Source organism: Vombatus ursinus, unplaced genomic scaffold, assembly GCF_900497805.2.
Source record: "Vombatus ursinus unplaced genomic scaffold, bare-nosed wombat genome assembly UNPS02000577.1, whole genome shotgun sequence".
Taxonomy (NCBI): Eukaryota; Metazoa; Chordata; class Mammalia; order Diprotodontia; family Vombatidae; genus Vombatus; species Vombatus ursinus.
In genome coordinates, this window is record NW_020940355.1 from 32,188,414 (window position 1) to 32,213,131 (window position 24,718).

General features: G+C 38.9%; 1 pseudogene; it reads left to right on the top strand.

Moving 5' to 3' along the window:
* The first annotated feature begins 403 nt into the window (after window positions 1-403).
* LOC114049725 overlaps window positions 404-24,718 on the top strand; it is a 33,785-nt pseudogene continuing 9,470 nt past the window's right edge.

Genomic DNA, 24,718 nt, shown 5'->3' on the forward strand with positions numbered 1-24,718 from the left:
CCTGTAGGATTACCAGCAAGGGAGCATTTAACCAGCTTCATGGTTATCTTATCACAAAATCATGAGTCTAGAAAGAACCTCAGAGGATACATAGTCCATATCTCTCCAATTTTGGAAGAAGAAATTGAAATCCAACAAGGTTAAGTGATTTGTCCAAGGTCACACAATTAGTATGTACCAGAGGCAGGGTTTGAACCCAAGTTCTCTGATGCTCAGGCTGGTACCCTCTCCACAGTATCAAGCTTCTGCCCAGTCAGAGACCTCTTACTGATGTGGCCAGGTGTTTTGTTTTTTTTTAATTTTGCTTTCCAATTGTTCTAGGCACTCAGTTCATCCCTAATGCTGAGCTAATGTTATTAATAAGAATTCCTCTTTCCTCCTCCACAGGTCTAAACTACAAAAGATGACAAATCCTCGTACTCTATGCTGCAGAAAACATCCCCCACATAATAATGGAGAATTGGAAAAAGGAAAACCAGATGATGCACAGGGGGTGAGGGTACAGATGAAACAAAGTATCACCTTGTTGAATGGCATCTCTCTAATAGTGGGAAACATGATAGGTTCTGAGATATTTGTGTCTCCCAAAGGAGTTCTGAAGCACAACATGTCGTATGGACTTTCCCTGGTTATTTGGTTTCTTGGAGGGGTTTTTTCATTATTTGGAGCTTTGTGTTAACGCAGAGCTGGGGACCACCATCATTAAGTCTGGAGCAAGCTATGCCTACATCTTGGAAGCCTTTGGTGGTTTTGTAGCCTTTATTAGACTGTGGTCATCTTTAATCATCATTGAGCTGATGACACAAGCTGTCATAGCCATTACACTTGCTAATTATGTTGTTCAGCCCCTTTTCCCACACTGTGAGCCCCCATTTGTGGCTGTCAGATGGATTGCAGCTGCCTGCGTTTGTGAGTACCATACACTGTAATCTTTGTTACTTCTATAACTTTGCTTTATTTATTTAAGGTGATTTCATGGACCATCTTCGAAACTTCCTTAGTCAAAGATTTCTAATTATTGAGATAAACTCACAAGAAAGAGCAGGGCACAGGGGATAAGAGGATGACACCCTCTCAGTGCTCTGGGCAAGTCTAGCAGGTGCCCATCTTCAATGTCAACAGAAGTACCTTATAGGAAATTCCTATTTTTTTTTAGACAATTAGGGTTAAGTGACTTGACCAGGGTCACACAGCTAGTAAGTGTCAAGTGTTTGGTCTGAGGCCGGTTTTGAACTCAATTCCTACTGACTTCAGGGCCAGTGCTCCATCCACTGTGCCACCTAGCTGGCCAGGAAATTCATATCTTGATGAAATCACAAGTCCAGTCAAAAACCAAACCTCACATTTATATAGAATTACGAAATTTAAGAGGCACTTTCTTCACAGTTCCCTTCTGAGGTATTTAGCACAAATAATTCTTTTTTACAGATTGGGAAACTGAAACTCAGACATGGGAATTTTTTTTTTGCCCATGATTACATAGAAAGTGTCAGAGCTTGGATATAAGCTCCAAACCCAGTATCCTTTCCATTTTGATTTTCACTTACATTGGGCCAATTCACATCTGAAAATATAAATTTCTACACAAAGTAACTTGTAGCCAAAATCTATTTATTCCTCCAGAAAGCCACATTTATTTATTTTAGATGTATCCACTCAGAAGATAGTTGAAAATACTTAGGTTGAGTTCCACCTCTTGACAGAGAAGCAATGGCTTGGTGGTACATAATGAGACTTACATGTTCAGACATTGGGTGGGTTTGTTTTTGTTACAAAGGAGGGCTTCTCCTTGGATGGGAGGCAGTAGCAGGGATGTGCTGGAACCGACTTGAACCAGTTTCTGAGCTGATTGTTAAATATTCGGTTTGAGCATTCCCAGCTCTGAAATAAGCAAGCACTACAAATCAACTTCTGTTGACTGTCTAGACTTAAGGAAATGATGGAGAAAATGTTAATAATGAAGGTATGATGCAAAAACGTGTCATGTTACTTTTTTTCTGAGAACCAGTTGTTAAACATTTACTAGTACACCCCTGGTTACAGAGGACTAGGTGGATAGTGATAGTGATGAGAAGGAGAAGAAGAAGGAGAAGAAGAAGAAGAAGAAGAAGAAGAAGAAGAAGAAGAAGAAGAAAAAGAAGATGAAAATGATGATGAAAATGATGATGATGATGATGATGATGATTTATGAAACATTTTTAAAATACAAAGAAGAGAGAAGAAGGAAGTTCAGGAGGGAACACAGAAAAGCAGGGCAGTTTTGTTATTATGATGTTTGGTATATTTACTTTAAAAAACAATATGTAATAGAAGTTCACAGTTTAATAAACAATTCTCTTCTTTTTATATTGAAACTTTCATGTTTGTTAAGTTGATAGTAAAAAAAAAAAGAAAAAAATTTTGAAAGAAAATACTATGAAATAGAACATAATGGCTCTGATCTAAACCACATCTTTCATTTGACAGGTTCCTGGGTTAGTAGGTAATGAAACTGGGGCAAGAATCTAAGTCTCCTGACACCCAGCTCTATCCCAGATTGCCCATGAGTGTACTGTGAATTTGTCTCACTCTGACATCTGAGAATATTTATTAATTGGAAGAGGAAGCTTCTGATGTTGGCTCTTGTTTTGACTTAGTAACAGGTCTTGGGAAAGTATTTTAGCTTCTGCTTTAAGTTCTATCATCAAATAGAATTCCAATTTCTCCTTGGTTTCCCCACAGATGATTAACTATAGCAATACAAAAAAAAAATCTCCTTAAGATTTGTGCAAACAACACACACAACAGTGGCTCCATCTGGACCCACATTCAAGGACTAGATTGAGTTTGGGGTTTTCTAGTCCCTAAAGTGAGGGCTCTGGTTCTTTATTTCCTTTTGCAGAACCCTCAGGAGAATCACTTGAAGCTTAGGTTTAGCTCATGACTAGGGTTGCCCCCAAATTGCCAAGTGGTGGGGATAAAAAAAGGCAAAAAAAGACAGTCCCTAACCTCATGAGAGGCTTTGCATGGGTATTGTGACCTGTAGCACCACAGAGCTGCTGTGAAGACATTCTTCTCATATCCCAAGTATTCCCCAAGGACATACTGTATTCATGCACTAAAACTCTTTTTTGCCTTATGAGGCTTAGACTTGTTTTAATCAAGTCATGGCATCATACAGCTTTTATTCATATATCGTAAGATGAATTCTGCCCAATTTGGTTCTGATTATTTGAAGATTATGTAGATCATATTTCTGGACCAAACAAGCCCCAAAATTATTTGTGTAAAATTGTTAGTTTGGAGATTTTAAGATGGGGGGATTTTCAAAAGGTGCAGTCAAAATATACTGTTGGACACTGAGGATGTTGTAAAGGGGTGCTGCTATGAAGTTTCCAACAGTTTGTTGTAGGGGAGAGAGCACTGGATTTGGAATCAAAGGCATGGGTTCAAATTTCACAATTGCTACTTGATAGCTTAATAGCAAGCCATTTAAACTCTGGGCCTCAGCTGTCTAATCTGTAAAATGAAGGGATTGGGCTGTGAGACCTACTGTATGGTCTATAAAGATCTTCAGGTGAACTTAATTAACCTCTAGGCAGCACATCTAGTGGATAGAGTGCTAGGCCTGGAGTTAGGAAGACCTGAGTTCAATTTCAGCCTCAAACACTGGCTGTGTGGCCCTGGTAAGTCATTTAACCATGTTTGCCTCAGTTTCCTCATCTGTAAAATGATCTGGAAAAGGAAATGGCAAATCACTCCTGTATCTTTGCCAAGAAAACTCCAAATGGGGTCATGAAAAGTCAAATACGACTTGAAAAACAACTGAACCATTGGCCTGGAAGACTGATGAGCTTCAATCACAGAATAAGTATAGTACTAAGTGTCTTACATATTGCCCTTTTTTCTAAATTTATGACACATTGATGAGATGATCTCTAAGGTCCCTTCCAGCTCTAAAATCTCGTGGTGCTATGGCTCTATTTATAATCTGAGGTGTATTGCATTTAAGGGCATGTGGCATTGCTCCAGCTACTGGTTGGGGGTGGGGGTGGGGGATGACTGGTGGAGACCAAAAAACCGTAGAGAAATAATAATCATTTTGATAGACATGCCTCAGACCCTTACTAGCTGTATGATCCTGGGAAAGTTGCTTAACTTGTCTTAGCCTCAGTTTCCTCATCTGTAAAATTACGATAATTAAAACACCTCCTACACAGGGTTGTTATGAGGATCAAAGGAGATAATATGTGTAGAGTACTTTGCTAACTTTAAAACGATATATAAATGTTAGCAGCTGCTGTCATTATTATCCTATTTCTTTTGATTTATTGTCTTTAAAAAAGCTGACAATTTTACATTTGCCATTTTAAGAGTTTTTAAAACTGATTAACACAATGTTCTGTTCCATAAAGAGACAGCTTTGTAGTAGTAGATAGGGTGCTGGACTTGGAGTCAGAAACACGTAGGTTCAAATCAGGAGTGTGATGGAGCCAGCATGAAACAGTTCCTGAGAGCCAATTATTAAAAATTTTAGTGTCAGCATTTATACCTTGGAATTTGGCAAATATTACAAATAAGGGCTTGATTTATTGTTTCATTGATTGCCTAGATTTAGGAAAGTGTGGAGAAAATGTCAATAATGCAGATTCAACTTAAAAGGGAGTTGTGCATACATGTATTTTTTTTCCAGGAGAGCCAGTTATTAAACATTTACTAGCACACTCCTGGTTCAAATTCTGCTTCCAGCACCTAGAAGCAGTGTGACCTTGGGCAATTAATCATTTACTCTCTCTGAACCTCACTACATCCTAGAGTTGTTGGGAGACTTTACTGAGATAATCCATTCATTGTACGTTACAAAATATACATTACACCTATTTGTATAGGTATTTGTAAGTAAGGAGGATTTTTGTTATGCTTTTTAGATAATAGGCTCCAGGATCCTTGGCCAAAATAGATAGTATTTCCCACGAATTATGGTTGAAAACAACTTCTACTACGACCATGCAATAGAGATATAGGGATGACACAATGTGATATGTACTCCGCTTGTGCTGTGCTAGGTCATGACAATATTGCTAAAGTTAACCTGTGAACTTAATGTTGGCAAATTACCTTTGTGCTTCTCTATAAATCAAGGGAGCACTGATCAGTGAGTGGGGATTTTGGGAATGTGACAGTGTAATGTTGTGCTTGCCTCAACTGGCTGCCATTGAGGCTTAGGGGGATTTGGGGAAGTACCAAGCTGGAATGCTGTGCCTGTCTCAATTGACCCCCATCGAGACATAGGGGTTGTTGCCCCCCCTTCTCACCCGCCCCTGCGAGAAGGGTGATTAGGGGGTGCTGTGGGAGTTGAGGCTCCCATTATCAGCAACCCTCTTGAGAAGACTAGACTAGAATAAAACAAGCTAATTTAACCCCTCCGAAGCTGTGTTCCTGTCCTTCCAGCTGCCTAGATCAAGAGTGAACCTGTTAGCGGCTGAAGTACAAAAACTACTGTGCTCCAGTGTTGTTACTTGTGTTGCACAATTATATTTACATTTTCTCCACAGATGCCTTAAGACTTTTTTATTTCCTCCATAGGCTCCCTAACATTCATTAACTGCATCAACGTGAAGTGGGGAACCAGAGTGCAGGATATTTTCACATTTGCCAAGATCTTGACCCTCATCCTGATCATATCTGTGGGTATCTACAAAACTGGTAAAGGCAAGGAAAGAAGGTTGAATATGAACATGTGAGTAAACAGAATCAAATATGTAAGTAGAATAATTAAAAGAAGAGTAATACAAAAGTCAAAGTTAGAAGAATTATGATATGTATGTTATTCTTGAGGATATTCAGGACCCCAGTTCATTCATTCTTAAAGGCGATTCCTTGCTGGGAGTTCCCTAGATTAATTAATTCAGAGATCCAGATTAAAAAATAAAAAAATAAAAACCTGCCTATTGTATGCAAGGTACTGTATAGGCTACAAAACCTTTAGGAGTATTTTATTAGCCTACAAATTTAATGAACTAAAATTACAGCATTGATTCTCTTACTACTACCACCCCTCCCTTTTGAAGCACAAAAACTATACAACTTGGGTCATGCTAAGATCCAGTTATAAAGATTAACGGAGCCAAAACTAGATAAGGCCACTAGGGCTTTGCCTTAGGGTGAAAAATTTAGATGGCACAAAAATGTAATACAAGCACTCCAGAGTTAAGGGGAGCAGAGCTCAGACTGGTTAAGGGAAGGGGGTGAAGCAAAACAAAAGAGGAGGTTTTTTTCTAGGTTGCTATGGAGTCCTGGATCAAAACTTGTTCACTCCCTCCCTCCTTGCTCATCCCATTAAGAGATCACCAACTAGCCCATTCCTGCCCATTCCCCTCCTCAGGGCTTCCTTTACGTTCTCCTCTGCTCTCCCTCCACTAATGCCTATATTTTCCCTCAAGATGGGTGAATAATAATAATAATACCAAAGTCAACTTTTCCCCCTAGGCTTTGAGGAAGGGAGCCTCTTTGGAAAGCCTGTTCTTTTTTTTCTATTTTTAAAAAAAATTTTTTTTAGATTTTGAGTTCCAAATTCTCTTCCTCTCTCTGGCCCTTCACTCTCCGATTGAGAAGGTAATTAATGTCCTTTATACATGTGAAGTCATGCAAAACATAATTCCAAACCGTCCATATTGAAAAAGAAAAAAAAAACCAAGAAAAGTAAAGTGGGAAAAAATAGGCTTCTCTCTACACTCAGAGTTTATCAGTTCCCCCTCTGGAGATGAATAGCATTTTTCATCCTGAATCCTTGTATTGGTCAATTATCTAAGTTTTTCACAATTAATCATCATTAATAATATTGTTACTGTAACCAATGTTCTGGTTCTACTTATTTCACTTAACATCAATTCAGATAAGTCTTCCCAGTTTTTTCAGAACCCATCCCTCTTGTCATTTCTTAGAGCACAAGAGTGTTCTATCACAATCATATGCCACAATTTGTTTGGTCATTTCCCAACTAATGGACATTAGGGAAAGCCTCTCTGATGGAGTAAAAATAACATCAAATCCTGTAGATTGGACAAAATGACATCCAGAGCTCTTTCCAATTCTGAGATTCTACCCTCTAAATCACTTTGATAACTGATTTTCTCTCCCACCCAACCGAATTCGTCTCTTAATTGTTCCTTACATTATTTCTACATCATGAATCACAAAGTTGGTTAGTATACTATTTGTCCCATTTGGCTCTTCTTGCCACAGAAGTTAAAATCACTGGTTATGTCTGTGAGTATTAATAAAACCTACAAAGGACACATTGATATAAAGATGGTTGTTGTGGAAAGCTCATTGGACCTGGCATCAAGAAAGTTGGGTTCTAGGCCAGATTCTGTCATTATCTGTTTATGTCCTGGGGCCAGTTACTTCCAAAATTTGGGTTGCAAGTTCAGGCCTGACTTCATACTTGACTCTCTATCTACTGCATCACCTACACGTCTCTGGATGAAAAATCTTTAGACAAAAAATAAGTTTAGAAAAGGCTAGTAAAAAAAAAAAATCGTGCGTTTAAGGAGCCTGTCTGCAAGTTGTACTGGAGAGAATACTAGATTTTGGAGTCAGCAAGGCTACACTGAGCTATACTGAGTAAAAGAAAAAAAAAAGATAAAAAAATTCCTCAGAATCACTGCTCTGAGTAAATGAGACAATGATAACTGACAATTTTGTTTTTTTGGTTTTTTGGTTTTTACCAAGAAGAATGAATTTAAACTAGAGTAGGACTAAAATCGCTAATACAAAGTTGAGACCCAAGTTAGAAAATAGCAAAGAGGGCCTAACTTCACTGGTGAATTTGAGTCATCAGGCCTAGATGAACTACATTCCAGAGCACTGAAAGAACTGACAGATGCAGTTACTATTCTGGCTGGGAGGAAGGGGAAAGATTGGAGGAAGAAGTGTCACATTATTATTATATTTGTTGTTGTTGTTGAGTTGTTCAGTCACGTCCAACTCTTTGTGACCCCATGGACCATAGCAGGCAAGGCCTGCTACTCACCACTCTCTCTCAAAGTCTGTCCAAGCTCATGTTCATTGCTTCTATGACACTATCTATTCAACTCATCCTCTGCCAACCCCTTTTCCTTTTGTCTTCAGTCTTTCCCAACATCAAGGTCTTTTCCAATGAGTCCTGTCTTCTCATTATGTGATCATTATGTGAATTAATTTCTGTAAGTATTGACTGATTCGATCTCCTTGCTATCCAAGAGATACTCCAAAGTCCTCTTCAGCACCACAGTTTGAAAACATCTTTCCAAATATTCCATGTTGGCATAGCTAAAACAAATTACATATCCTTAGTCTCCTATCTCTTTCCAAATGAAATCTTCCTGGAAAATGAGGGGATTAGACAGATGATTTCTAATTTCCCTTCCAAATATACGTCCTATGATCATATAATTTCAATTCTGCTGTTAGGATTGTTGCTATAGGATATGGGGAATTGCCCTAACCTTTGCAGTAAGGTGATAAAAGGTGATGCTTTACCTGTATTTTTACAAACTCTTTCTTACCTCTTTGATTGACTTTCTTGAACTCCCTATAAAAATCAAATATATACAGTGGATAGAGCTCTGGCCTTGGAGTCAGGAGGATGTGAGTTCAAATACAGTCTCAGACACAGGACACTTACTAGCTGTGTGACCCTGGGCAAGTCACTTAACCCCGACTGCCTCACCAAAAAAAGAAAAAAAATCAAATATATATTCGACACACATATTATATATGTAATATAAATAATATACATAGTATGTTTTTTGTATATTGACCTAAAGATATTCATTAAGACAAAGATATTTAGTTCTCTCATTGCCTTTTCATAGGGCCATGAGTGTAATGGCCAGAAATAGCTAATGTACCCCTATGATAGGACCAGGCCTCCTTTAAATCCTAGGGATTAATTTTCCCTAAAGGAAACTAAGCTGTCTCTGGGACTTAATTGACCCCTGCCTTCCTTGTCACAGCTTCCTAGTCACCTGAAGTCATAAAAATTCCCATTCACATGGATTTGATGCCCCTTTGTGCCTGTGATATCTGAAGATCATCATACCTTGTAACACTTTGCTATATAATGATAAAGAAAACCACTCTACTTTTTTACTTTACCACTGTTCAATAACTTGCAGGTGCCTCATTTTATCCTAACATGAAACCTGAGCTGAGTCCTAGCAGTAGATTGTATGACCCTGGTTAAGTCGCTTTGCTATCTGCATCCGTTTCCTCATCTGTAAAATAGGAATTATAATAGCACCTATTTCACAGGGTTTTTGTGAAGACCGAATGAGATAAAATTTGTAAAGTGCTTAGCACATTGCCTGGCACATAGCAGATGCTTGATAAATGTTTATTTCTTTCCTTTCTTTACTTATTCCTTCACTTCACACAGATATCAGATGGAAATGTATTTTCTTATACCAAAAGACTGACTTATTAAATTACTGTAGGAGAAACAGACAATTTTAAGGATCCATTTACCACTGACCCAGGACTTATGGCACAAGCTCTGTACTCAGCTCTTTTTTCCTACTCTGGATGGGATACACTGAATTTTATCACTGAGGAAATGAAAAATCCCAAAAGGTACTTTACCAAAAATTATATAAAAATCTGAAATGTAGACTTCCCCAAAGAGTAGCCACTATGATAACAATATTATAACAAAATCCAAGGAATCTCCCCATTGTTTGATTGTAATAACATTTCGTTAATGAATTAATTGATAGATATCATGTTTATAATAAAAATAAACTATATCCAGTATAAGAAATATATGGTAAAGATACTTTAAAATGGTTTTTAACAGAAATCAACATCTGAATAAGTAAAAGGATATCCTGCAATTATAGGCAGGCAGAGTCAGAAATATCACAAGGTGACCAGGGATTTACCCCAGATTCTAACATTGGCGTCTTCTTGTCCTAGGGGTTACATGTCTCCCCTTTATCCTCCCAAACTCCTCTCCTTCCCAAGAACACTAGTCACCTGACTGGTTCTTTCCCTCCTTGGCCACCTGGCTGCTATTCCCTAGCATCATTTATCCATGTTGCCTCTATGCTGGGGCCCACCATCCCACCCACAGGGGTCATCCCTGATAGGATCTGTGAGAACTCATACAACACAGAACACGCAGAATTAGTACAGAATAAGCATGTGTGGAGGGTAATCAATTGTCATCGTACTCCTATCTAGCCCTCCAAGGATCTATAATCCTCTGCTCTCCCTTTCTACTCTGAACTCTGACCTATTACCAAGTTTTTCTTTATTCTATACACCTTCCTCTCACATTTTTTCCATCTTCTCATGTGTCACTGAAACCTAGCCTTTTCCACTAGACACCACATCTTTTGGAACCTTCTCTAGGGGCAGCTAGGTGGCGCAGTGGAAAGAGCACCAGCCCTGAAGTCAGGAGGACCTGAATTCAAATCCAACCTCAGACCAAACACTTGACACTTACTAGCTGTGTGACCCTGGGCAAGTCACTTAACCCCAATTGCCCAAAAAAAAAAAAAAGGAACCTTCTCTAAGGCTGGCTTTTCTTTCTCAAACACTCCCTCTCAAAGACAGGAAGATTTGATATACTCCTCCTTCCCCTTTTACCATCATTCAGCAACCATCTCTCCTCCTTTCAAGGTAACTCAGTCAGTACAGATCCTTGTTATAATTCCTAGTTACAGCTCTGTGGTTGGATCAAAGAAATATAGTAAAAATGTCAATAATACCAACCAAAATGGGCAAAATATCAAGAAAAAAATTGAAAAGAGTTGTGCTATAAATCAGCAATTAATTTTATAAAACTTACCTAATTTTAAAAAAATATATCAATGGAATGGAATACAAAACTCAGAACTAGAATTTGGCATATATGAGTTGACAAACCCCCATCTAAAAAATGCCAAGAAATGGAATCAATTTAGTAAAAAATTATTGGCTACATTGACCAGGGGTATAGCACACACAAAAAAAAATTTGAATCTATGCCATTCCTTCTAAATAATAAATTCTAATTGGATCCACAATCTGAATGTTAAAAAAAAAAACAACCCAAAATCTCAAAGAAAAAGAAATTGTATATTTGTTTCAGTTGATAGACTCCATGGCATAAAGATAAAAGAATATTAGTGAAGGAAAAAATATCTAAAATTAAAAGAAAATATATTGTGGAAAGATATGTAGTACATATACAAGATGAAGATCTAACATCTAGATTTTATAAGGAAAGAACACATCTATAAGAGTGGATAATACACTATGTAATGGAGAATTAAACAAAGATATGAGCAGTTTTTAAAGGAGGAAAGTTCCCATACTAGAAATTATATTCTATTAGAATATAATATATTGAGGGCAGGGAGTGTTTAATTTCTACCTTTGTATACTCAGTGCCTAGCACATAGTAGGTAGAATGAGATGGGAAAGCATTTAATAAGCGCTTACTAGGGCTAAGCATTGGGAACAAGGCATAGGGGTTAGACCTGTGATTTCCTTGGTATAGGGAACTGCCAGGAGAAGAAACTCTACCAAGGCAAATTGGCACCCTTTGTACAACTTATGTTCATAGAAAATTGCCTAGAGTACCAAGAAGGTAAGTGACTTTCTCAAGGTCACATAACCAGTATGTGTGATGCAGTCAGAACAGAAACCCATGCTCTTGGACCGGTAATCTGTTTACTACATCAGTGGTGTCAAATTCAAATTGAAACAGGGGCCACTAACCCACACATGAGGATCCTTGGTGGGCTATATACTAATTTAATATTTAAATGTGTTATTACCTGTATTTTATTGTAGTTTACTTATTTTGTTAAATAATTCTCAATTATACTTTAATCTGGTTGGGACCACACTTGGTAGTGTTCTAGTGGCATGTAGGCTCAGGCACTACACCACCATGGTACCTCTCAAGTACTTGGGATACAAATAGAGAAATGAGACATACTCTGCTCTCAAAGAGCTAAGAGTCTAACTTGAGGAGGCACCACATAAAGGAGGGTTCAGTAAATGGCAGATAGAAAGGCTAAGTGGGAAGCAACGGCTGGGCCAAGAAGGTAGTGTATCCAAGCATCAGAATAGAATGGAGTTTTGAGATACTCCTAGCAGAAAATGGGATTGGGGGGAGGCTCAACATCCAGCATGGCAGGAACAGGGAAATGAGGCAATTGGAGTTAAGTTGGAGGAGAAGGTTGGTGGCCTCCCCAAATGCTTCCGGGCATAGTACTTGTGAAAAAAATGGTTATACATTAGTAGACTGGGACAAAGAAAGGAAGATCCTCAGTGATAGTGTTGGTCCCAGTGGTTAGGCTACCCATTGGTAATTAATCAATTTGCTTGTTAAATTGAAATGAGAAATTACAAATTATTAATAATCACAAGAAAAACTGTTCATATTCCCAAATCATCAGAGAAATATACATCAAGACAACATAAAATTACCACTTTGTGCTCATTAAATTAGAGCAAAACAAACGAACAGATTCAATGTTAGTGTGTCTTGAGGGAAACAAATACTCTATTACATGATTGTTGGGATTAGTCAAAACAAACTTTTTAGAGACATATGTGGCAGTATACAACAAGAATCACAATATTGATCATAACCCAATATTTACCTTAAAGATGTTGTAAAAAGGGGAAAAAATACTTATCTGGAGAATTCTGGTATAGAGGTGGCCAGGAAATGAGGTAGAGGGCAAAATAAAGCAAAAGCTTGCCAAATAAAACCCAGAGTAGTCCAAAGGATGAAGTATATTGCTCTGTGCTGCTTTTTATATTGAATTATTAGGAAAACCTGAATATTTTTGAATAGGCTACTACTTTAAGGTTAAAATAAAAAGTCATGTCCTTCCATAATGTCTGCTTATTCTACTTTGGTCTTGTGTCTAAAATTGAAGTCATCAATTTCTCCTGAAACCTGTCCCTTTTCCTGACTTCCTGAGCTTTTTCAATGGCACCCTTATTTTTCAAGTCACCCACACTCATAACCTCTAAGTCATGTTTGACTCTCCCTTTTCTCTCACCCTTGATATCTAATCAGGCACCAAGTCCTATCAATTCTATCTCGTCAATATCTCTCAAATCTGCCCCCAGCCTAATTCAGGATCTAAATGTCTTTCATTATCTTAGCTGGAATATTGCAATAGGTTTCTAACTGAATGAAGATGATCACAAAAAATCCTTACATTTCTATAATGCTCTACAGTTTACACATTTTCTGCACAATCACCCTATGAGATGGGAAGTGCAGGTATTAATATCCCCATTTTACAGATGAAGAAATTGATTTATCTCCAATCTCCCCCACTCCCATCCATGCTAGACCACACTAATCTTCCTGATTCCCAGGCTTGATCACATCACACCATGTTTGATGAACCTTGAATATAGTCCTGTTACCTATAGGATAGAGTCCAAACCTTAGTTCAGCACGCCTGGACTTCAACAGTATGGTTTCAACCTAAGTCTTAGCTCACCATACCCCCTCATGCCCTCTGCTACAATTAAACTGATTTATCAACCAAATATGTCCCACATTTTCATAGCTGCCTGCTGAAATCCCATCCTTCAAGTCTCAGTTAAAATATTCTTTCTTCATGAAGCCTTCCTTGAGCTGTCCAGAAGTTAGATTTCTCTCCCTTCTCTAAACATATAGCACTTTATTTCTACATTTCTTATTGACTTGTCACATTTCGATTTTCACTGTAGTTATTTGTATTTATGTCCTATTCTCTCTACTAGATTGAGAGCTCTTTAATTTCTTTTCTCTGTATTACCCACAGTACCTTAAATATAGTAGACACTTAAGTGTTGATCAAACATTCTTTATTAGTTAAAAATAATTACAACTGCTGTGTCCTTTGCATTCTTCTTGGGAACCTGCCATTGGTAATTGCAGCATCCATGCCCATTGTCACCATCATTTATTTGCTGACTAATGTGGCTTATTACGCTGTCCTGGACATGCCAGCAGTTCTGGGAAGTGACGCTGTAGCAGTGGTGAGTCTTCAGATGTGAAATGTCATCATGGAATTCATTATTTTCTTCCTACAGATGCCAAAGTTCCAAACTTTCATTCTTGTGTTGAGGGTAGTCCCATTCTTCCAATTACCTGGGTTTGCAATCTTAGAATCATCCTTGGCCCTTTTCTCTCCATCATCAGCCCCTACTGTCAATCAGTCACAAAGTCACGTCACTCTTTCCTTTCAGCATCTTTTGCATGGCCTAGCCCTTACTCTAGTTCAGGCCCTCACCACCTTATTATCTTTCGTGATGAGAGAGTGTCTTAATTAATCATTCTGCTTCCAATCTCTCCCAAATCACAATTGCCAAATAAAATCCTTAGTTCACAGGCAGAACCATGTTAGCACCATGCAAAAAAATCTTCAGTGACTCCATTTGTTTCATTCATTCCCAATTCTTTGTGACCCCATTTGGGGATTTTCTTGGTAAAGATACTGGAGTGGTTTGCCATTTCTTTCTCCAGCTCATTTTATAGATAAGAAAACTGAGGTAATCAGAGGTAAGTGATTTGCTCAGGGTCACACAGCAATTAAGTGTCTGAGGCCAGATTTGAACTTAGGAAGACTCCAGGCCTGGCATTCTATCCATTGTGCCATCTGGCTGTCCCAGGCTCCTTATTGCTTAGAGAATAAAATACAAATTCTTTATCCCGGCTTTTAAAATTCAACCAATCTGCCTCTAACCTATCTTTCCAGGCTTTTTTCACACTACTCTCTTTCACACACTCTTTGTTTCTTCCAAGCTTCCTAGCTCAGGAGATTTTAATATGGGGGTGGGGGGGACAGGAAGGAGGGGATGAATTTTTTTTTTAGTATTTTGATAACTATGTTCTGATACACTTGGTTTCCATTGTACTCCTATGTATTTTATTTTATGTACTTGAAAATATTATTCTTAGAAGGCTTAATCAGACTGCCTAAGGGTGCAACGACAAAAAAAAAAAGGGTGAAGAACTTCTAGAATAGCAATTTTATGAACTTGATCTTTGATACCCCATATCCAAATTCCATGCCTAAAATGTATTATTTCTTCACCTTCATCCTTAGTATCCCTCAGATCTCTCAGGTCTCAGCTTAGGTACCAACTGCCTCTTACCATCAGCTTTTCCTAATTCTCTCCCTGTTCACCCAGTGTCCCTCATTTTTAATGCATACTACTAAGATTATTTTCTTATCTGTGCATGTGTTGTATTCTCCCCTTCAGCTCTGACCAAAGGGAATATAATCTCCTTCAAGAAGGGGGTGATGTCTTCTTTGCACCCACCCACTTAAAATGAATAAATTTATTCAATAAACATTGACTCAGAGCCTACTATTTGCATAAGGGTCTGTACTAGATGCCATAAAAGTCGCAAATGAAACAATCCCTTCCTTCAAAGGACTTACATAGTAAATGCTTAATCAATGTTTGTTGACTTAAGTTGCAGGCATCAAGTTCCCAAACTTGTTTTTGTTATGATTTTGGGTCAGCAGGAGGCCATGATTTAAAGGTAGAGTGGTAGAAGGAATATTGATTCTTGAGTCAGAAAACCTAGATTCGAATTCCATATCTGCTGATTACTACATGCTGCCTGTATGACCTTTCAAAAACCACCTACCCTCTTTGTACCTCAGTTTCCTCAACTGTAAAATGAAGCCAGGGGATCTCTAAGGTCTCTTTCAACTCTAAATCCTATGATCCCATGTTGCAATTTTTTTTTCATTAATGTCATAGTAACACAAACAGGATAGAATCAGAAATGATAAAAAGGGTCACTAGTTCTGATTTTCTGTGCCTCATTAAGATAGTCCTACAAGTGGTATGACTGGTATTTCCAGGGCCCAGGTGCTCATGTGACATGGGCTGCCTCATGGGTTAATTAGTTTCCTATCTTACAAGTCTTACAGCAGAAGTTGGATAACCATATCACAAGCATTAAAGACTGGATACATGATTTAGGTAGAAGTTAGTTTACATGTCCTCTGAGGTTGTTTCTGACTCTAAGTATATCGTTCTATGATTCACGGGCCAAAGAAAATGGGCCATAGTGGGCCAAACTCATCTTTTGATAATGTCTGATCATACTGGGATGATATATTCTTGGCCTCAGCGGTCCTCTATAAGCCAAAGTGCTTTGTAAACTATTAAGTGCTATAGAAATGTATGCCATTACTTATGAGTCCAACTGGTTGACCAAGTAACTAGGAGTACATTTATATAAGAACAAACAGCTTAGCAGAGAAGTGGTACATATGATTGTGGCCATAGTGTCTTATTATGGGACCTTGGTTTATCTTGCTTCAGAACTTTTGTTTTACAAATAAAAGCCTTGTTGTTAATTATCCGTCAGGCACTCAAGTGATTTTCTTAGACCAAAGACTTTTTGTTGGCTATTAGTGGTCTATTTCTAGGCTTAACTTAGCTGCGCTGTATCCAGTTCATGTAGTTTAAGAGAGCTGTTTTAAATTTTTCATTGTGAGCATTTATACCTCAGAAATCAACAAATGTTACAGATCTGGGCTTGATTTATTCCTTTGTTGACTGTCTGGAGCCAGGGGTGGGGAACCTGTGACCTCAAGGCCACATGTGGCCCTCTACGTCCTCCAGTGTAGCCCTTAATAAAAGAATTTGTTCTGTAAAACTTGGACTCAGCCAAAAAGTTGCACCCAAGGCCCTAGAAGGCCACATGTGGCCTTGGGGCCACAGGTTTACCACCCTTGCAGTCTAGACTTAAAGAAATCATGGAGAAAATGTTAATACTGCAGATTAAACTTTAAAGTGTATTGTGTGTACATTCTTCCCCAGACATTTACCAGCACAGAAGATTTTGGGTACCTGTGTGACTTTGGGAAAGTCACTTAACATCCCTGGGCCTCAGTATCCTCAAGTGTAAAATGAAAGTGTTGAACTAGATGGCCACTAAGGTCCCTTCCATCTACCAATCTCTAATCTTATGATCTTAATGTAGAATAAAATGGAAATAGCAGCCTTTGTAGACTTCACTTTAACATATGGTATAGCAGGTAAACATTTTTTGGCATTTTTGGTAATTTCATAATTGCATCAATCCATTCCACTTGTCTCAGAGTGTCCTAATACGACTTCTCTAAAATAACTTCATCATGAGATTCATTCCGACAAATTATGTCTCAATGAGTTTCACTTTTCAGAAACATGTTTATTTGCCTCTTATTGTTGTGCTGTTTTATTCTCTCTCTCTCTCTCTTTTTTTTTAACAGACATTTGGTAACAAGGTCTTCGGCTATGCTCAGTAGCTAATTCCTCTTGCAGTCGCCATGTCTTGTTTCAGTGGATTAAATTCATCAATCATTGCAGCTTCCAGGTAGGAAAAGCTCAAGGTGTCCACAAAATGCCACGCTTTCCTGCCTCCCCTAGCCTTTGGGGATCTTGCCCTTACTTGAACCTTTAACCCATTGTTTATACTTATTTTTGTTATTCTAATTTGGTACAGTTGTTTGTCAATTCCCACACACGTAAAGACCCCTCCCCTCCCCACATCTACTAGGAGAGCAATCACCTCCGCATTTATCTTTCTATCTCTCTAACAGGTAGCAGTACCTTGAACATAATGGGCATTTACTAGACCTTGAATGTCCCCAGTAAGGTTTTTTTGTTTTGTTTTTAAAGCTAATCTAACAGAAATTGACAGCTCCTAATATTGCATCACATTAACTGAACAAAAAGCAGCAAAGCACAGTGAAGGTTTGGTCATGTTTTATGTTGCAAACTTATTGTGGGGGTGAGGGGTTGGGGAAGGGGGGTGGCTTTCAAAAGAAGGAACATAATCAATAAGTACTAGCTAGTGTTCATGCCCCTCTTTAGTTCCATGTGACTGCGGCCCTTGTGAAAACAAAAACTAAAAACAGATTTTCGTTCCAGGACTGAGAGGAAAGTGTCCTTTGCATTCAGGCAGCTAAAGGAGGAAGTGTTGCACAAAATAGATTGTTGCTGACAAGAAAATAGCCCAAAAAGGGGAGGGAGGGGGCAGGCAGGCACTGCTGTACGAAAGTGCTGAGTGGGAGAATTCAAAGTCAACCTAACAATATCTAACTGATAAATATTAAAAAAAAAAAAAAGGCAGAGGAAAAGCAGAAGCAGGGTGGCATGATGAATTGAAAGTTAGCCTCAGAGTCAAGAAGATCCCGCCTCTGTCATACACTGGCCTTGTGATCCTGGGGTGCTCTTGGTGCTCTGGGGGCTGATCTGCATTGGGAAAGGGAATCAGTTCCTTGGGGGAGCCCCCTAGTTTGATGACCTCATATTTCCAGTAATAAAATGAAACTCTCAATCTCTCTCTCTCTCTTTCTTTCTCACATTTTCTCTTGTTAATTGTGTAGACTTAAGAAAGTTATGGGGAAAATGTTAATAACACAAATTAAACATTTTGGGAGGAAGAGAATTGGTGGGCAGAGGTAGTGATACAAAAAAGGGGGGAAGAAAGGAGAGTCAAGAAAAGAATTTTTAAAATACACAAAAGAGAGTTCAGAAGTAGACAGAGACAATCAGTTTTGTTACTTTTATGTTATATTTAATATAGGGATAGGGAATGGCAGGGGGAACTACAGAGTGAGGAAGCTATATCAATGCATGTTGGTACTTTCTCTGCAGCTGAGAGATTAAGTAACTGGTCCAGGGTCATACAGCAGGGATGTTAGAAGGAGGACTTCCAGCCCAACTCTTTATCCACTACAACACACTACCTCTATAAATGTAATTTACGTTTTAAATTTACTTACAGTTAATACACTTAAAAAAAAAACTCCATATAATAGTTCACAGTTTCATCTACAATCCTTTTCCTCTGTCCTTTGTGAGTTGAAATGTTCGTGTTTGTTAAGTTCAAGATAAAAAAGAAAATTTTAAAAAAATGTATCTGGTGAATACCAACCCAAGCCTTCCAGTTCTCCCACCTGTTTTACAGGCTGTTTTATGTCGGCTCAAGAGAAGGGCACCTCCCATGCAACTTAAGTATGATAGATGTCAACTGTTTTACCCCAGTTCCTGCTCCCCTCCTCAACGTAAGTAAAAATGCCTCTTACATAAAACAGATTGTGACAGACTCTCGTCCCCTTCATTTTCTTTCATTCACCTGAGAATTAAATTAAGAAATAATTTTAATTTAGCAAGAAAGTATGAGGCACATTGAGCCTGGCTCTCTTCTTGGGTTTCTTCCCAGGGAAGAAACATGTATAAAAGACCTTCAGTTGAACTCATTCATTTAATGTGGTTAAGATGGTGGATAGACATAAATGAGGAACTCTAGCCCTGCAGGGGGCAGCTAGGTGGCATAGTGAATAAAGAACCAGGCCTGGAATCAGGAAGACCTGAGTTCAAATGCAGCCACAGACACTTACTAGCTGTCTGACCCTGGGCAAGTCACTTAACCCTGTTTGCCTCAGTTTCCTCATCTGTAAAAGGAGCTGGAGAAGGAAATGGCAAACCACTTCAGTATCTTTTGCCAGGAAAACCCCAAATTGGGTCACTAAGAGGCAGACCTAGGGTCATCCTTTCCTGAAATGGAACCAGAAAGAAGTCAGAACTCGGGATTCAGCCCGTATGAGACAGAAGTAGAAGCCAATAGTCACATCTATACACAGCCCTTGACTTGGACATCTTCCTGTCATTTATAGGATCATAATACATTAAGAGCTGAAAGGGGCCTTAGAAATCATTTAATCAGAAAATGTTTTTTGTTTTATTGATGAGGAAACCGAGATTCAGTGAGGCTGACTTGCTCAAAGTTACAGTGGTAGCACTGAAACTTTAACTCTTATATTTTGACTCCAAACCCCATGACATTTCACCCTACCTCATACAAAGTAGTGCCTTGGAATAACTGAAAGCTCTCTGGAGAATTTTCTCTGCAACTTTGGGCACTTTGTAGTGATGGTATTAGCATATGATTTTTTTAAATAGTCTGAATCCAAGGGGACATATAGCTTAAACATAAGGCCTTTTATAGGCCTCATCTCCTCTGCAATGGATATTCCTGCTGAGGAAACAAGCTTCCTTTATGCATATGAGTCAACCGTGAGATGTGGCAGCAATAAAAGTTAATGGGATTATAGGCTTTAATTAATAGAAGCACAATGTCCAGAACAAAGGAGGTTATAATCCCACTGTTTCTGCCAGAATCATACTACCTCTGGGACATGGTATCCAGTTTTATTCGGCACATTTTAGGAAGGACGCTTAAAAATGGGATTGTGTTGAGTGGAGGGTAATGAAATGGAGTAGGGACTGGATTCCATGTCTGATAAAAATCAGTGGAAGACACTGGCAATAGTTAGGCTGGAGAAGAGAAGACTTAAGAAAACAAAACAGCTATCTTTGAGTGTTTGAAAGGATGTGACTTGCTCTGCTTGGCCCCAGAGGACAGAATTAGGGGTAATGGTTAGATGATGCAGGGAGACAGATATAGGCTGTAGATAAGAGAAATTTTCATATATTGTTGTTATTGTTGTTGTTCAGTCATTTCAGTCATATGTCACTCTTTGTGCCCCCATTTGGGGTTTTCTTGGCAAAGATACTGAAGCGGTTTGCCATTTCCTTCTCCAGCTCCTTTTACAGATGAGGAAACTGAGGCAAACAGGGTAACGTAACTTACCCAGGGTCACATAGCTAATAAGGGGGCTATGTTCAGATTTGAAGTCAGGTCTTCCTGACTGCAGGCACAGGGCTCCATCCACTGTACCACTTAGCTGCCTATATAAATCTCTATGTCTATAAATATAATCTTACAAATATCTGTAAATGCAATTGGCTTCTCTGGGAAATACTGGATGTCCTGTCATTAGAAGCTTTCAAGCAGAGGTTGAATGACCTCTTATTGGAGATATTGTAGTAAAGATCCTTGCACAGTTACAGCTACAGATTTGACTACGTGATCTCTGAGATTCTTCCCCAACTCTAAGATTCTGTCATTTGTGATTTTATTTTCAACTCAGCCTATTTCCCACAGCTTTGAACACAGCTTTGGCCTAAGGACTATCTCATCTCTTACAGTTGGGAAAACTTATTACTTCTATATCTTAAATGTGAAATTAAAGAATTTTTTTTTTTAAGTGAGGCAGTTGGGGTTAAGTGACTTGCCCAGAATCACACAGCTAGGAAGTATTATGTGTCTGAGGCCAGATTTGAACCTAGGTCCTCCTGACTCCAGGGTCAGTGCTCTATGCACTGCACCACCTAGCTGCCCCAAGGAATATTATTTTTAAGGGAATTGATTTAATTATTTCTCCCAACAAAACCAATCCTAGAATAAACAAACAATAAAACCCCAGCCTCAGGCATAGTTAAGCAAAATGACATAAAAAGAGGTTGTAGATACTGGCATATGCAACCATACCCTTCTGTTATTTGCTAATTAAAAAAAAAAGAAATAAAGACCATATATTTTAATTTTGAAAAGGTAGCTCTCCCTCAAATGCTTAATAGCTGTGTGACCCTGGGCAAGTCACTTAACCCCAATTATCTCAAAAATGAAAAAAAAAGTAGCTCCCAAGCTGTCCTTTGTACCTGACGTTAGTTTTACTGTTATTTGAAGAAAATCACTATTCTTTTTAACTTATATAAAGATAAATGTATTCCTCTTAGCAGGAGTGTTTAAAGCAAGTTATTCTGATTAACTGGAGTTTGCCAAGTCAAAGTGGCTGACTTTCTTATCCCCTTTTGATGTGAGGAAATTCAGGTCTGTGACTCATATGTCATCCACATACACTTTGATGTTTCAGTGTTTCCCTCTACCCTGTGTGTTGCATAATAGAGAACAATAATTTATACTTTCCAGTAGTCTAGTATTTCTTTCAGAAAAGGTTAAAGTTATCCCTGCTATGTGGCTCTTAGAACCACTAATGATGGAGAATTTTTCATTTCTGTGAAATTAGTTCCTATTAATACAGAAGTAATTATTTAACATTTCCTGAGCTCCACTCTGTGCAGAGTATGGTGCTGGTGCTACAGTTTTGAGAGAAGACAGAGAATAAAAGAATGAGAAAACATGGTCTGCCCTGACAGAGGAATTTATCTAGTTTTAGCAGACCCCTTTTTACATCAGGGGGTGGGGAGGGGCTTCCAGTAAGGAAAATTCCTCTACCAATACAAACCAACAATTGTTCTTAGAGAATTGCGTGGGTCACAGGGAGGTTAATTCAATCAGTTAGTCAATAAACATTTATTAAGGCTGAGCTGAATGGTGGAGATACAAAGAAAGGCAGAAGACAGTCCCTGCCCTCCAGAATTCCTAATCTAATGGGTCAACTGATTTACTCATGGTCACATAGACAGAAGTAAGACTTGAAACTTTGAAACCTAAACTTAATAATGTTGAAGTCAGCTCTCTATCCACTATACCATGCTTCCTTTTTAGAGGGTGGGTCAGGGGTGGAGGGAGGTATCAAGTTGAGGGAGACAAAACATATATGCATTACATGACACGACAAACAGTTACAAGTAATGTACTAAAGTTGAATAAGATGTCTCCTGCAAATCAAAGACCTAAACCCAAGAGGGAAGGCAGAGCAAGACTGAGGTGATCCGGAATGGTTTCCAAGAGGTAGATTTTGATCTGGATATCGAATGAGTTGATAACTATCAAGATATTAGGGGACATTCTGTTTTCCAGAGCTAAGGCCCAGCAAACAGGCTTCGCCCTGAGTTTGGCCTAACAACAATCCTTTGTGCTCACTCTCTGAATGATCTCAGTCACAGCAAAATTCCAGAATTGTTTCATACCAGTACCAGATGCTTCTCTAAGCTCAGACAAGCACCTGCAGTACCCATGATCCAGTTATGAAGTTCTGCTAAGAATCAAACTTGTCAAGTTGTTGCTGTTACCTTCACTGTCAGGGCTACAGCTCACTGTGCAGCCATTGGTCTAAGTGTTGAGACCTCCTCATACTGCCTTCGGTCCCTCTCACTAAAGGCATGGCTCTGGCACATGTGCCCTTGCTTTCAAACTGTTTTCCTCACTTTGAAATTAAACTTCTGTTTGATTCCTGACTCTCCTGTCTCTAGCCTGCTCTGTTCAGCTCCAGCCACCCACAGGTTAGAAACCAGTTCTCACCTGGTTGACAATAGACAATCTGTCAATAAACATAGAAAAGAGAATTTTAGATAGAAGGGAAAAATACATGTGTAGGCTTATGTAGCACTAGTCACATGTGGTTCTGCCACTCCTTGTTCCCCCAGATCAATTGAGTAATGTTTACAGGAATCGTACATATGCAAAGAGAGCATGGGCCCCCTTTCCAGGGCATTCTCTACCAAGATATCAGGCAGGAACTATAAATCAGATAGGTGACACCCAAATGGACCAATGAACTCATCAATTTGAAAGTTCTCTCCAAAGACACAAATCGGGGGTAGCTAGGTGGCGCAGTGGATAGAGTACCAGCCCTGAAGTCAGGAGGACCTGAGTTCAAATCCAGCCTCAGACCAAACACTTGACACAAAATAGCTGTGTGACCTTGGGCAAGTCACTTAACCCTGATTGTCTCACTAAAAAAAAATTAAAAAAAAATAAAAAAAAATAAAAAAAAAACAAAGACACAAATCACAAGCCATCCAGGCCTACATGTCCTTGTGAAACTCTTGTCCATGTTCACTCAAAGTTTTGTCCCTAAGAGGTTCACTCAGGGCTGGAAGCCTTTCTCTCTTTCTCCCACTATTTCAAAAAGGTCAGTGGAGGATTCTGGCTGTCCACCAGTTATTCCTAGCTCTTGTCACATGAAAAGCCCATCTTCCCTTCCTATATCAAAGTCCTTGGTAACGTTCTTTACCCTTGTCCTTCTTTGGAATCCCTTCTTGGTTATACATTGTGGCCTGCTTACTCCCGTCATGCACATCTTCATTGCAGTGGCTGGAGCACTGGACTAGGAATCGGGAAGACCTGACTTCAAGTCCAAATACTTACTAGCTGTGTGACCCTGGGCAAGACATTTAACCTCTGTCTGCCTGAGTTTCTTCATCTGTAAAATGGAGGGGTTTTGTAAGGATCGAATGAGTTAATATTTATAAAGCACTTTGAAAACCTTTAAGTCCTATATATATGCTATTATTATCATCATCATTATTATTATTGCTTTCTATATGATGTTCATTTTTAGTTCTTCAGAGACAGTGGTGTTCCCTGTCTTGCTGCCACATGGCAGCATTGGAAAAATGATAGCATTAAAAAGATGGGCTTTTGCTTTCATGAGAGTCAGTAAAAGAGCTCTGAAATTTCCTGAGAGCAATCCAGTCTGCTCTCATCCTCCTATTAAGTTCTGAGCTCCAGCTTATGGTCCATCTAGAGAGTCTGTCTCAGATATACATATGGCTGGATATAACCTATGGAGGACATTGCCACCACCCTGGTGCAGACCCTCATCACCTCAAGCCTGGACTATTGCAATAGCCTACCAGTTGGTCTTCCTGCCCATATCTCTATCTCCTCCAGTCCATCCTCCACTCAGCTGTCAAATTATCTTTCTAAAGTGCAGATCATACACCCACCCCATCCCCATTCAATAAACTCTAGTGACTCCTTATCACCTCTAGGATCAATATAAAATCTTGTTTGGCATTCAAAGCCTTCCTATTTTTCTAGTCTTCCTTCACCTTACTTCTCCCATGTACTTTGCAATCCAATGACACAGGCCTCCTTGCTGTTCCTCTCACAAGACACTCCATCTCCTGACATCTTGTAGTA